Below are 13954 nucleotides of genomic sequence, written 5' to 3' on the forward strand. Positions count from 1 at the left end.
CTTTTAATTAAAAGTTTTTTGTTTTTATTTTGAAAGAAATTGTCCTTAATATTGTGTAAATTGCGTGACATAAAATTTAGTTTGCAAAGTCGTTCATATAAGGTCAATATTTTTTTCAGTGTAATAAGATTGTTAATATTACTCCCTATGCCATGTATCACCCAAATTGGATATGTATGGGAGCTATATCTGAATCTGAACCGATTTCTTCCAAAATCCTTAGGGATCTATTCTGACTACGGTTGCCACTGTTAGTAGAATTGTACCAAATATAGTAGGTTAGGTGACAGCCCGATGTATCAGGCTCACTTAGACTATTCAGTCCATTGTGATACCACATTGGTGAACTTCTCTCTTATCACTGAGTGCTGCCCGATTCCATGTTAAGCTCAATGACAAGGGACCTCCTTTTTATAGCTGAGTCCGAACGGCGTTCCACATTGCAGTGAAACCACTTAAAGTAGCTTTGAAACCCACAGAAATGTCACCAGCATTACTGAGGTGGGATAATCCACCGCTGAAAAACTTTTTGGTGTTCGGTCGAAGCAGCAATCGAACCCAAGACCTTGTGTATGCAAGGCGGGCATGCTAACCATTGCACCACGGTGGCTCCCGTATTAAAAATGGTATATTTTTTACTGTTTGGTAGATTGGTAGAATTCCCTGTAAACAAATTTGGAAGTTCTTCTAAAGGCACAACTTTAAAAGCACTTCCAAACATGTCTCCCAAAGATGTTCTTTATTTTAACACAGGAAGTTCTTTTACTTCATTTTTTTATAAGTCGCTTTTTTCATATTTTCAATGTGTAATTTTAACTTTTTTATTTCAACTAGATTAAAAACAGAGTGTGAAATAATAAAATGGAACAAATTATTTAAATTTTGTCGCTAAAAATGATAAATCCATTGTAGAAAGATTGCAATTTTTTGAAAATATTTGAGGTCAAACGTTTCAACGTTGGAGTGCATTAAAAATCATAAAAAATTATAAAAATCATTTATTTGGCAAAATGTCATACAATTTTTTAATTCACATCAATACACTGAAGATCACACCCAAAAAATTGATTCGAATTCAGTGCAACGGCAATTGAAATGGTGGACATCCGTCCTATGGCAAGTCCATATTAAATACATCGTTTCTGCGCCACAAAGAACATTTTCACTACATTTTAGGCAACGCTTTTTTTGTTGGGTTCTTAATGCTCTGGTAGATTTTTGCAGAATATTCAAAAATTTACTATAAAAAGAAAATTTTGAGAAAATTTTTTTAGAAATAAAATTTTTAGAAAATTTTCTATAGAAATAAAATTTTGACAAAATTTTTTATAGAAATAAAATGTTGACAAAATTTTCTTTAGAAATACAATTTTGACAAACATTTCTTTAGAAATAAAATTTTGACAACATTTTCTATAGAAATAAAATTTTGACAAAATTTTCTATGGAAATAAAATTTTAACAAAATTTTCTTTTCAAATAAAATGTTGACAATTTTTCTATAGAAATAAACTTTTGACAAAAATTTCTATAGAAATAAAATTTTAACAAAATTTTCTTTAGAAATAAAATGTTCACAAAATTTTATATAGAAATAAAATTTTGACAAAATTTTCTATAGAAATAAAATTTTGACAAAATTTTCTACAGAAATAAAACGTTGACAAAATTTTCTATAGAAATAAAATTTTGACAACATTTTCTATAGAAATAAAATTTTGACGAAAATTTCTAAAATGTTGACAAAATTTTCTTAGAAATAAACAAAAATTTCTATAGAAATAAAATTTTAACAAAATTTTCTTTAGAAATAAAATGTTTCTATAACAACAACAGTTTCAGTTTTTACAAAAATTTCTATAGAAAAAAAATTGTCAAAAATTTCTATAGAAATAAAATTTTGACAAAAATGTCTATAGAAATAAAATGTTGACAAAATTTTCTTTAGAAAAAAAATTTTGACAAAATTTTCTATAGAAATAAAATTTTGACATTTTCTATAGAAAAACAATTTGGACAAAATTTTCTATAGAAATAAAATTTTGACATTTTCTATAGAAAAACAATTTGGACAAAATTTTCTATAGAAATAAAATTTTGACAAAATTTTCTATAGGAATAAAATTTTGACCAACTTTTCCATAGGAATACAATTTTGACACAATTTTCTATAGAAATAAACTTTTGATAAAAATTTCTATAGAAAAAAAATTTTCTTTAGAAATAAAATGTTGACATTTCTTATAAAAATATAAATTTTGACAAAAATTTCTATAAAAATAAAATTGTGACAAAATTTTCTATAGAAATAAAATTTTGACAAAAATTTCTATAGAAATAAAATTTTGACAAAATTTTCTATAGAAATAAAATGTTGACAAAATGTTCTATAGAAATAAAACTTTGACAAAATTTTCTATAGAAATAAAATGTTGACAAAATTTTTTATAGAAATAAAATTTTCTATAGGAATAAAATTTTGACCAAATTTTCTATAGGAATAAAATTTTAACAAAATTTTCTTTTCAAATAAAATTTTGACAAATTGTCTATAGAAATAAACTTTTGACAAAAATTTCTATAGAAATAAAATTTTAACAAAATTTTCTTTAGAAATAAAATGTTGACATTTTTTATAGAAATAAAATTTTTTACAAAATTTTCTATAGAAATAAAGTTTTGACAAAAATTTCTATAGAAATAAAATTTTCACAAAAATTTCTATAGAAATAAAATTTTCACAAAAATTTCTATAGAAATAAAATTTTGACAAAAATTTCTATAGAAATAAAATTTTGACCAAATTTTCTATAGGAATAAAATTTTGACAAAATTTTATTTTCAAATAAAATTTTGACAAATTTTCTAGAGAAATAAAAGTTTGACAAAAATTTCTATAAAAATAAAATTTTAACAAAATTTGCTTTAGAAATAGAATGTTGACAAAATTTTGTATAGAAATAAAATTTGTTGTTGTTTTTTTGATTTCAGCTTAAAACCATACATTGACTAAACTACAAGTGTAGCTTAACCAACAGAGGAAAATAATGTTTGTCAAATTTATTTGGGCAAAGCCCTATAGACTGCAAGATGGTTGGGTGGACGCACGTTTCGGAATTACCACATTCCTCATCAGCATCCTCTACTTGCAGCAAAACTATCAACCAATTATCAGAATAAATTCAGGCAGTTCATTAAACCCAACAAATAAGCCATCTTGCAGTCTATAGGGCTTTGCCCAAATAAATTTGAAAAACATTCTTTTCTTCTGTTGGTTAAGCTACACTTGTATTTTGGTCAATGTATGGTTTTAAGCTGAAATCAAAAAAAAAAACAACAACAATGATTAAAGAACAAAAACCAACAATAACAAAAAAAAGAAATAAAATTTTGACAAAATTTTCTATAGAAATAAAATGTTGACAACAGTTTATATAGAAATAAAATTTTGCACATTTTTCTATAGCAATAAAATTTTGCCAAATAAGATTTGTTTGTTAGTTAAGTGGCAACCGTGATTCTGACCCATAACACATACCTGTGTAGTCGATTGGAGTAAATCTGCGACATACACTAAAAATGTGTTTACTGACAAACATACAGACGGACATGGCTAGATCTATAAAAATAAAATGTTGACAAAATTTTTTATAGAAATAAAATTTTGACAAAATTTTCTATACAAATAACATGTTGACAACAGTTTCTATAGAAATAAAAATTTGCAAAATTTTCTTTAGAAATAAAATTTTGACAAAATTTTCTATAGGAATAAAATGTTCACAAAATTTTGTATAGAAATAAAATTTTGCCAAATAAGATTTGTTTGGTAGTTAAGTGGCAACCGTGATTCTAACCCATAACACATACTTGTGTAGTCGATTGGAGTAAATCTGCGACCTACACTAAAAATGTGTTTACTGACAAACATACAGACGGACATGGCTAGATCGATGGGCCAAAGATACCATGTATCTATCTCGTCTCCTTCTGGATGTTGAAAACATATGCACTAACTTATAATTCTACAGTGTGACGTAGGATATAATTATATCCTTTACCACTATATAGTCACTACATATTCATTTGCGTTCACCAATGTGGTATCACAATGGACTGAATAGTCTAAGTGAGCCTGATACATCGAGATGCCACCTAATCTAACCTAACCTAACCATATTCATCTGCGTAAAACTGGGGCTGAAAGAAACATTGCGTACTACACCCAAATAAATTTGCTAGTAGACACATCAGTCTGGGTACCCAAACATTTCGATAGTAGAGCACGGACATAACTCGGAAGCAAAACATGAAGTACGTGTAAACCAATAACGGCTAAAAATCATGTTCCGCTCTTCATTTCGTTCACACAGTCCAACTCATGAAATGTTAATCAAATGGACTTTTCTATTTAACATACGTCAGGACAAACAATTATTTCAGTATGGGTGCTCTAAAGAAAGCCATTACACGGGAATCTATTAGAATACCAAGAAGGTAAGAGGTCTTAGTATTATGCTAAATTGAATGAATTTTAATCCATATATGAATTACTTCCTCATATTTGTGTCATTTGAGTCAATAAAAGACATTTTCACACACAGAAATATGGTCTCTTTAATTAGCAAAATTTCTGTTAGCTAGCTTGTATCAATGCGATCGCAATAGAAGCGACAAAAATTCATAAACAATTTACCTGACATTACGGAAATTCACCTTGAAAATTAGATTTCCTATAGCCACATGTAAATAGAACTGTCATTCTTCATGCTGTTTGTTTGTTTGGGGTCATATAAAGTTCAATGAATACTTAATAATATGCAAAATTGAACCCATAATAAAATGCTTGAAAATGTTAATAGTCTAATGAAGTGATAAACATTTTGCGAAATTTGATAATCATTATTCAATCCCGCGATTTAAATTGAATTCAATTTTTTACTGCTTGCTACTCTTCCTTTATTTATAGAAATGCTTGTTTTTATAGGAAGCAATTTGTATTTAATGCTACAATTACACCTAGAAAAAATGGCTTCGAAACTAAAGGAAAAATGTTCATCAATTTAGAAAAAGTTTCGTTATATTAACGAAATGTGTCATTAAAAGTGAGCCAATGAAACAAATACGTTAATACAACGAAATTGTTCATTATTATAACGAATTTTTCTATTAATTATCTTAACATTTCGTGCTATTAATGAATATTTTCATTGTTTAAATGATAATTTTTATCAATGAAAAATTTTCGTGAGCTCAATTTTAATTAAATTTTCTTTGTGTGCATTTTATTTTCATTATTTAAACTTCTGTGTGAAATTTAAAAATTAACAAATCCTAAACAGGAACTTAGAAATTGTTCATAACCTGAAATCAGATATGAAATTCTACTAATACTGTTTTCTGCTCGGGGTATAAGAATTGAGAACTGAACAAGAAATTTTTATTCACTGATATCAACACATTCATAAAAATGAACAAAAACCGAACTAAAACCTCAAATTTAATAATTTTTTTTAATAAAGAACTAAGAGGTATTCATCCCTTTCAAATCTTAAGGAAACATACTTGTTAGAAGTATAGGAAATTTTCCTACATTTCTTTTATCGACCTGTCATCGATATAATCGATATGGCCATGATGGTGTGTATAAAGAAACCTTATAGAAAGAAAATACCAGCACAATAACAACCTCTTCATTCGTCTTCATTTTGGAATCTTATATTGTAGAAAAAGTAAGAAATATGTCATTAACAATAATTCAATGAAACAAATTCGTTAATACATCGAAATTTTGTGTAATATTCAGTGACGCTAACCTTTGGTGAAAAACAAATTGCATTATGATTTTCTTATATTTGTAGGGATTGAAATTGTAAAAGGAGGACAAAAGCGTTAGGCAGCAACTTTCTAAAACTGGAAGATAGAAGTTTCTGGGAAAGTTAACATTACACACTGAAAAAAAAGCATGCCCAGTTCCAAAGATTTTGTCTTTACTTTAAAAATTTTGGTATTGATTCCGAGCCAAAAAAGCGGAGAATACAAGTAAGGATATTTTTAAGACACAATTCTTTTTTAAATTTGGGTTTTGTGTACTTGCTTCTAGGAAGCAAATATTAATTTGTCATTTGTTCAGCTTTTTTACTTCATATGCTATCAAAGTCCTTTAAAAACGAGTTAACGACAGCTTTATTTCCCAAATTAAGACCCGACTTCCAGTAGAAATTGTGCTATGTTTCATGTAAGAAACGTCTAAAAAATAAAGTGTTGAAAAACATGTCCTATTTTTTAGCGATTTTTTGCTTTGTAGTCAAGATGCATACACCGAAAGAAAAAGCGTTCGTCAACTTGACGATTGAGTTTCGTCAATGCGTTTTCGTCTATGCGATGAAAAGTTTCGTCCATGGGAGTATTTCGGTAGTCCACGTGACGAAATCAATCATCAAGGTCAATTTTTGTTCTTTTCATAGTTCGTCACATTGATGATCTAGTTTTGTCTATGAGACGAAATTATTTTCTTCCCGATTCAGCAAAAGTTAACCAAAATTAACATTTGATTTAAATTAATTTCGTTTATATGAAGTCCCAATATATGAATTACACATATTAATAGAAGTTGGACAAAAGTTTTAAGTGTTTTATTTTCATGAGGTATCAAGGATGCTGGTTTTCGTCAATGCGATGAAAAAATCTTCAAATTGATGAAACACACTTTTCTCTGAAATGTGTATCAAAAAATCTCAATGCTAACTAAAACATAAAACGATATACGGTGTATATAGTATATAGATGTTTGTATTTACATTTTTCCATTAGTACTAAAGTGAAACACCTAAAAGTCGAATCAATAGTCAATGTGACGAAACAGTGTTCAATGTGATGATAAAATTCATATGTTCGGTAGATGTGTGTTTATTTCTCTACCTAAAAAAACACACACACAACCAAATGCGCTTGCTACGTTTTGTTTTTAAAATAACTGTACACAGCTTTTACTAATGAGAGCTAAGTTATTTTTGTTGGGTATTTCATGCTCTCTCCACATTTAACTTAACTCAAACGAGTATTTGAGCAAACATTTGTTCACATGTTTGTTTTTAAATTTGCTTCCAAGACATATGAGAACAATAAAAGTCGTCAAATTGACGAAAATAGTAATCAAATAGACGAAAAGTTTCATCTACTCCGTTGACATGTATTCAAATACTAATGCAATAACGCATCCATACGTAGTTGTGTGGTAGAAATATTGTTTTTTTTTTTCTGTGCGATAAGAACATTTCAAATGGTTCCTCTCAGTTGTTGAGTTTAGTCCAAAGTGTAAAGGTGGTCGCGCGTGCCGAAAATAAAGGGCTAATGCTTAAAGATGTGAAAGTGAAAAGAAAAACAAAAATGTGAGTAAAAATAAAAAAAAACATGAAGTGTTGTATATGGAAAAAAAATTTAACCAAAATGACGAGTTTTTATTTTTTGGTCAATTTATTTTTTTTTAACATTTATATGTTTATGGAAGTATTTTTAAATTTCCAGATAAAAGCTGAGTACTATGTTCAGTTTCAAGCTGAAAACCAGCGGCTGCTTCTTTTAATTAATTAATATAGAAATATAAAATTATTTGCAATCAATTCCTTGGATCTTTTCCTTCCATTATTTGGTAAGACTTGATCAAAATATAATCGTCTTCATACATATTTTTGTACTTTTAGTTTAGTGTTTTGGTGGAAAACCCGAACATAGTACTCACCTAAAGGCCGCAACATTCTGTGAAAACCGAATACGGATAAAGAATTTAAAGAATAAAGATGAATTGGATGAGCAAACAATTCAAAACGAAAAGGAACAGATGGGCACAAAAAGGTTGAGTTAAATTTTGTTCTAAAAAGATCGAATGTATTTTACAATAATTTAAAATGTCCATTTTTAAATTCTTCTTTATAATTTTTTACTCCACAGGATGAACCCATAAAACTTTTCATCCTTGGTAATCTAAACACTAATTAAGGTAACAGAATGTTTGTGTGTCAAGATGGTCAATTTATCAAAATCAACAGCTTTGGTAGATGTGTATGAAAAATTTTGTATACGTTTTTACTTCATTAGTTGTATATATTTCAAATAAATAAAATTTAAATTTATTAAAAGTGTCGTAGAAAATATTTCTTATAATCAATTTATCAATTTGATGTTTACATCGTATTGATGAATCGATTACATCAAATTGATGGATCTTTAACATCATATTGATGAATGGATTACGTCAAATTTAGGGAAAGAGTTCATCGCTATGACGATGGCGTTTGTAGCGATGACGAACGAGAATCGTACTTTTGAAGAATTGCATCATCGCATGGATGAAAGAGAATAATCGCAGATACGAAAAATATCATCACATAGATGAAATACATTCATCATCTGGACGTAACATAGTTGTATATGGGATGTAAATAAGTTCATCACAGGGATGAATTCAATTCATCGCTATGACGATAAAATCGTCAATGGGATGAAATGTTACGTTAGCTCATTTTTGACGAAAAATTCGTCACCGTGATGTAAAGATTCATCCTTATGATGTACTTTTTCCTTTCAGTGTATAAAGACATCAAATTTAAGGACAATTTCATTAAATTTAAAGAATTTTTCTGAATTATTAAAGTCAAGTTGACCTTAGCCCAAACATTTTTTCTTTCATATTATGATACCCATTGTTAAATCAAATCACTTAATTTTAAGGACAACACGACTTCATTGAAAAGTTTATCGACTTTTGGACAAGGAAGCAAAATGTGCATTCGTATTTTAAAGACATGAATCTTTGACTTCACGATAATATTTTTCTCAGTGCAGGGAAATTGGAAATAGTGGAATAATAAGTCCATTCGATGATGTTGATTTTTATACCCTAAACCACATAGTGGTCAGGGTATAATAAGTTTGACAGGGTGTTTTTTGGGCACAAGGACGAACGCTATTGAATTTGGAAGAAATGGGATCAAATTTAGATATAGCTCCCATATATATGTATCGCCCGATTTCGACAAATGGAGTCACGTTGCGCTTTTTTACAAACCGATCGTAATCAAATTTTGCACATAGTAAACTTTTTCATCACCCTTTAGGTCTGCAAAATTTCATCGAAATCGATTCCGATTTAGATATAGCTCCCATATATATCTCTTAATTAATTTTTTTATTAAAGGTACCTTTACATATTAAGCTAACGATATCTTCTTTTTTATAATGACATAAATATACTATATTTATTTATGTCAAGAATATTTAGTAAATTACCATCTCTTATTGTAAAACCCTTTACTATCCATGTCATTCAACTAAAAATAGATGTAATCTTTGAGTTTTATTATGATTTACTCTTTCAATTAAACTTATCGAAAATAAAGCTACTACTACTATATAAAATACAAGACCTCTTTAATACATAATTTCTTATGCATTATCGTATTAAATGTCATATAATACTTGTTTAAACAAATCAATTCACAAAACAATTATGAAAAGTATTCAGTAAATACATACTTGCTAATAATAGATGTAAATCGTTTCTATGTAATTAATTGTCATTAAGATAATGAGAAATATGTGACATTGCATCAAACAAATTTCCCCAAATCCATCCTGAAAAAGCATATATATATATATATATATATATATATATATATATATATATATATATATATATATATATATATATATATATATATATATATATATATATATATATATATATATATTGGTAAAAGTTCAGGCTGACCGAGGGATTGGCAACAGATGGTGTATTTCGGGATATATACGCAGGTCATAACCCCATTCCATAGCTTCGATTTCTCTCAAGTTTCGTGCCCGCGAAACAAAATTGGCGGGAAGTTTGATTCTTCATTAATTTGGAAAAACGTACAGCTAATTCCAATAGATTACTCTCCGAAGCTTATCTGGTTTAAACGTATGAGAGCAGGTTTGGGAATTTCCGAAGAATAGATTATAAGGGGGAAGACAAAGGGCGACCAGGACAGTCGAACAAGATTCAACGAACTTACCAAATCAGTCGATGTTATACGCCAATCCATTCCCCATCGATTGGAACTATTAAGAATGACTAAAAAGCAAGAAATTGCGGATCGTACGAGTTGAAGCAATACTGGAAAGATTTTTTGCATCGTAGTGACACTCCTAAGTGAAAAAAACATATGGTTACCCAGTTATATGGTTATACCGAATATCGATGTGAAGAATCTTATGCTTTTTATTTGGTGGGACCAGCTGGATGTATAATACTATGGGTGCTGCATCCCAGTGAAACGATCACAGGGATGTTGAGTTATAAACGGCCATAATATTTGCACGCAGAGAAGAAATGTGATCACACCAAATATATTTCAAGAGCAAAATGAATGGTGAACATGTCTCAAAAATCTTGTTTTTACGGAAAACATATACATGGTTGCGGAAATCATAATTTTCGCTCATCACCAGTCGTTCGTTATTATGATGAATGCAAATATTGGGTCGATCCGCGGATTGAGTCCTTTTTGTATGGAGGTAACCCTACAAAATTTCTGATTCAATCACGAAATTAATTGATCCAATTATTTTTTTAATTCAATCACAGAAATGATAGTATCAATTAAAAAATTATTTGAAAGTCAATTAAAAAATTAATTGATACTATTAATTTTTATACCCTCCACCATAGGATGGGGGTATATTAACTTTGTCATTCCGTTTGTAACACATTGAAATATTGCTCTAAGACCCCATAGATATATATATATATATATATATATATATATATATATATATATATATATATATATATATATATATATATATATATATATATATATATATATATATATATATATATATATATATATATATATATATATATATATATATATATATATATATATATATATATATATATATATATATATATATATATATATGTATATATATATATTCTGGGTCGTGGTGAAATTCTGAGTCGATCTGAGCATGTCCGTCCGTCCGTCTGTTGAAATCACGCTAACTTCCGAACGAAACAAGCTATCGACTTGAAACTTGGCACAAGTAGTTGTTATTGATGTAGGTCCCCCCAAATTTGGCTTGCGATTGCTCTAAAAGAAGCAAATTTCATCCGATCAGGCTGAAATTTGTACATGGTGTTATTATAAGGTCTCTAACAACCATGCAAAAACTGGTCCATATCGGTCCACTTATACGTATAGCCCCCATATAAACGGACCCACAAATTTGGCTTGCGATTGCTCTAAAAGAAGCAAATTTCATCCAATCAGGCTGAAATTTGGTACATGATGTTAGTATATGGTCTCTAACAACCATACAAAAATTGGTCCACATCGGTCCATAATTATATATAGCCACCATATAAACCGATCCCCCGATTTGGCTTGCGGAGCCTCTAAGAGAAGCAAATTTCATCCGATCCGGCTGAAATTTGGTACATGGTGTTGGTATATGTTCTCTAATGACCATGCAAAAATTGGTCCACATCGACCCATAATTATATATAGCCCCCATATAAACCGTTCCCCAGATTTGATCTCCGGACCCTCTTGGAGGAGCAAAATTCATCCGATCCGGTTGAAATTTGCAACGTGGTGTTAGTATAAGGCCGCTAATAACCATGCCAAAATTTGTCCATATCTGTCTATAGTTATATATTGCCGATCCCCAATCACACAAAAATTGGTCCATATCGGTTCATAATCATGGTTGCCCCTCGAGCCAAAAATAATCTACCAACATTTTATTTTTATGGAAAACATTGTCAAAATGTTATTTCTATAGAAAATTTTGTCAAAATTTTATTTCTATAGAAAATTTTGACAAAATTTTATTTCTCTAGAAAATTCTGTCAAAATTTTATTTCTATAGAAAATTTTTTCCAAATTTTATTTTTGTAGAAAATGTTGTCAAAATTTTACTTCTATAGAAAATGTTGTCAACATTTTATTTTGTCAGAATTTTATTCCTATAGAAACTTTAAACTTAATTATATACGTATTTAATCGGCCCTTTTGTAGTTTAATATATACCACGTATGGACTATGTGGTATATATTACATTCTTAGGAAGTTTTATGATACCTTGCCATCGGCTTCAGTAGACGTTTTACGCAATCCATGGTGGAGGGTACATAAGCTTCGGCCTGGCCGAATTTACGGCCGTATATACTTGTTTGTGATTGATTTTTTGTTTCAATTAAAAAATTTGATGAATCAATTAAATTTTTAATGAAATATTTTTTAAAACTCAATTATGACTTTAATTGGAAAATTTTTCGTGAAACTTTTTTTCTGTTTATGTACACAGAAAAAATATCACCAAAATGTCCAATAAAAATTTTAATTAAATTTTAAAAAATATTCAATTAAAAATTTAATATAATTAAAAATTTAATAAAAATATTCAATTAAAATTTTTAATTGCAACAAAAATTAATTGTACCAATTAATATTTTAAATGGAATAATTCAGTTTTTAATTGGAACAATTAATTTTTTAATTGACTTCGGTGATTGATACTATCAAATATCTGTATCTATGTTACTATTTCAATTTAAAATTAATTGGATCAATTAATTTCGTGATTGAAGACAAAAAATATTTTTTTGTGTGTAGCCCGAAAGATTGGAAATAGTGGTGGACAATAATATATGGATTGTTACACATTTTTCACAATAAATTCACAAACATTTGAATAAAATCCCGGTATAAAACTAAAACAAAATAATATTTTTTCAATAAAATTAATTTATATTTAGCATTTAATAATCTTTTTAAAGAATGTAAATATTTGTAAAATATAGATACTTCAACACATTTTTCCGACAATAAAAGAGGGCCTTTTGAATTAATAATTCTTCGTGTCAGCCAGCCTTTACAGCCTTATTTCGAACCTGATGAGAAAGGGATATATGGAAAATTCTACACTGAAAAAAAAAGCATGCCCGGTTCCAAAGATTTTGTCTTTACTTTAAAAATTTTGGTATTGATTCCGAGCCAAAGACGCGGAGAATACAAGTTCCTTAAATTTAAGACACAATTCTCTTTTAAATTTGGGTTTTGTGTACTTGTTTCCAGAAGCAAATTTTAATTTTTCGCTTTTCAGCTTTTTTTCGTCGTATGCTAAAGTCCTTTAAAACGAGTTAACGACAACTTTATTTTCCTAATTAAGACTCGACTTTCAGTAGAAATTATGCTATGTTTCAAGTAAAAAACGTCTTTAAAATAAAGTGTTGAAAAACATGTCCTATATTTGAACGATTTTTTGCTTTGTAGTCAAGATGCAAAAAGACAACAAATTTCAAGACAATTTCATTAAATTTAAAGAATTTTTCTAAATTATTAAAGTCAAATTGACCTTAGCCCAAACATTTTTTCTTTCATGTTATGATACCCATTTTTAAGTGAAATCACTTAATTATAAGGACAATACGACTTCAGTGAAAAGTTTATCGACTTTTGGACAAGGAAAAAAACTTTATATTAGAGAAATGCGTCTTCTATGCTAAGCAAAATTTATATTCGTATTTTAAAGACATGAAATCTTTGACCTCACGACAATATTTTTTTCAGTGTAGGTCAATTGCAACAGACAAACCGACGCACATTTGGAATTTGGGTCTCGTTAACGCTAATTCTTTATAAATGAATGCAATATCCCATATACAAATTAATACAATTTCATATACAGAGTGGCTGATGTGTATACCCTCTGAGTAGATCTGGCGATGTCCGTCAGTCGGTTGAAATTACGCTAATTTCCGAACGAAAAAAGTATGAATCTGAAATTGGTACAAGTAGTTATTATTAATGTAGGTCGGACGGTGTTGCAAATGGCCCAGATCGGATCACTTTTAGATATAGACCCTATATAAACCGACTGCCAGATTTGATTCCCAGATTCTCTTAGA

At 28.7% G+C, this 13954-nt stretch overlaps 1 protein-coding gene and 1 long non-coding RNA gene across 2 annotated transcripts in view; one reads left to right on the forward strand and one right to left on the reverse strand.

Moving 5' to 3' along the window:
• The window catches only part of Gel (Gelsolin), a 176572-nt gene that overhangs the window by 138965 nt on the left and 23653 nt on the right, over window positions 1–13954 (reverse strand). The gene's annotated exons all lie outside the window — the stretch shown is intronic.
• On the forward strand, window positions 7304–8138 carry LOC142242633 (uncharacterized). Its single transcript, XR_012724156.1, has 4 exons — window positions 7304–7391; window positions 7528–7651; window positions 7704–7854; window positions 7951–8138. It is a non-coding gene; the product is annotated as an uncharacterized LOC142242633 (long non-coding RNA).

This window comes from Haematobia irritans, chromosome 1 (genome assembly GCF_050003625.1).
Source record: "Haematobia irritans isolate KBUSLIRL chromosome 1, ASM5000362v1, whole genome shotgun sequence".
Taxonomy (NCBI): domain Eukaryota; kingdom Metazoa; phylum Arthropoda; class Insecta; order Diptera; family Muscidae; genus Haematobia; species Haematobia irritans.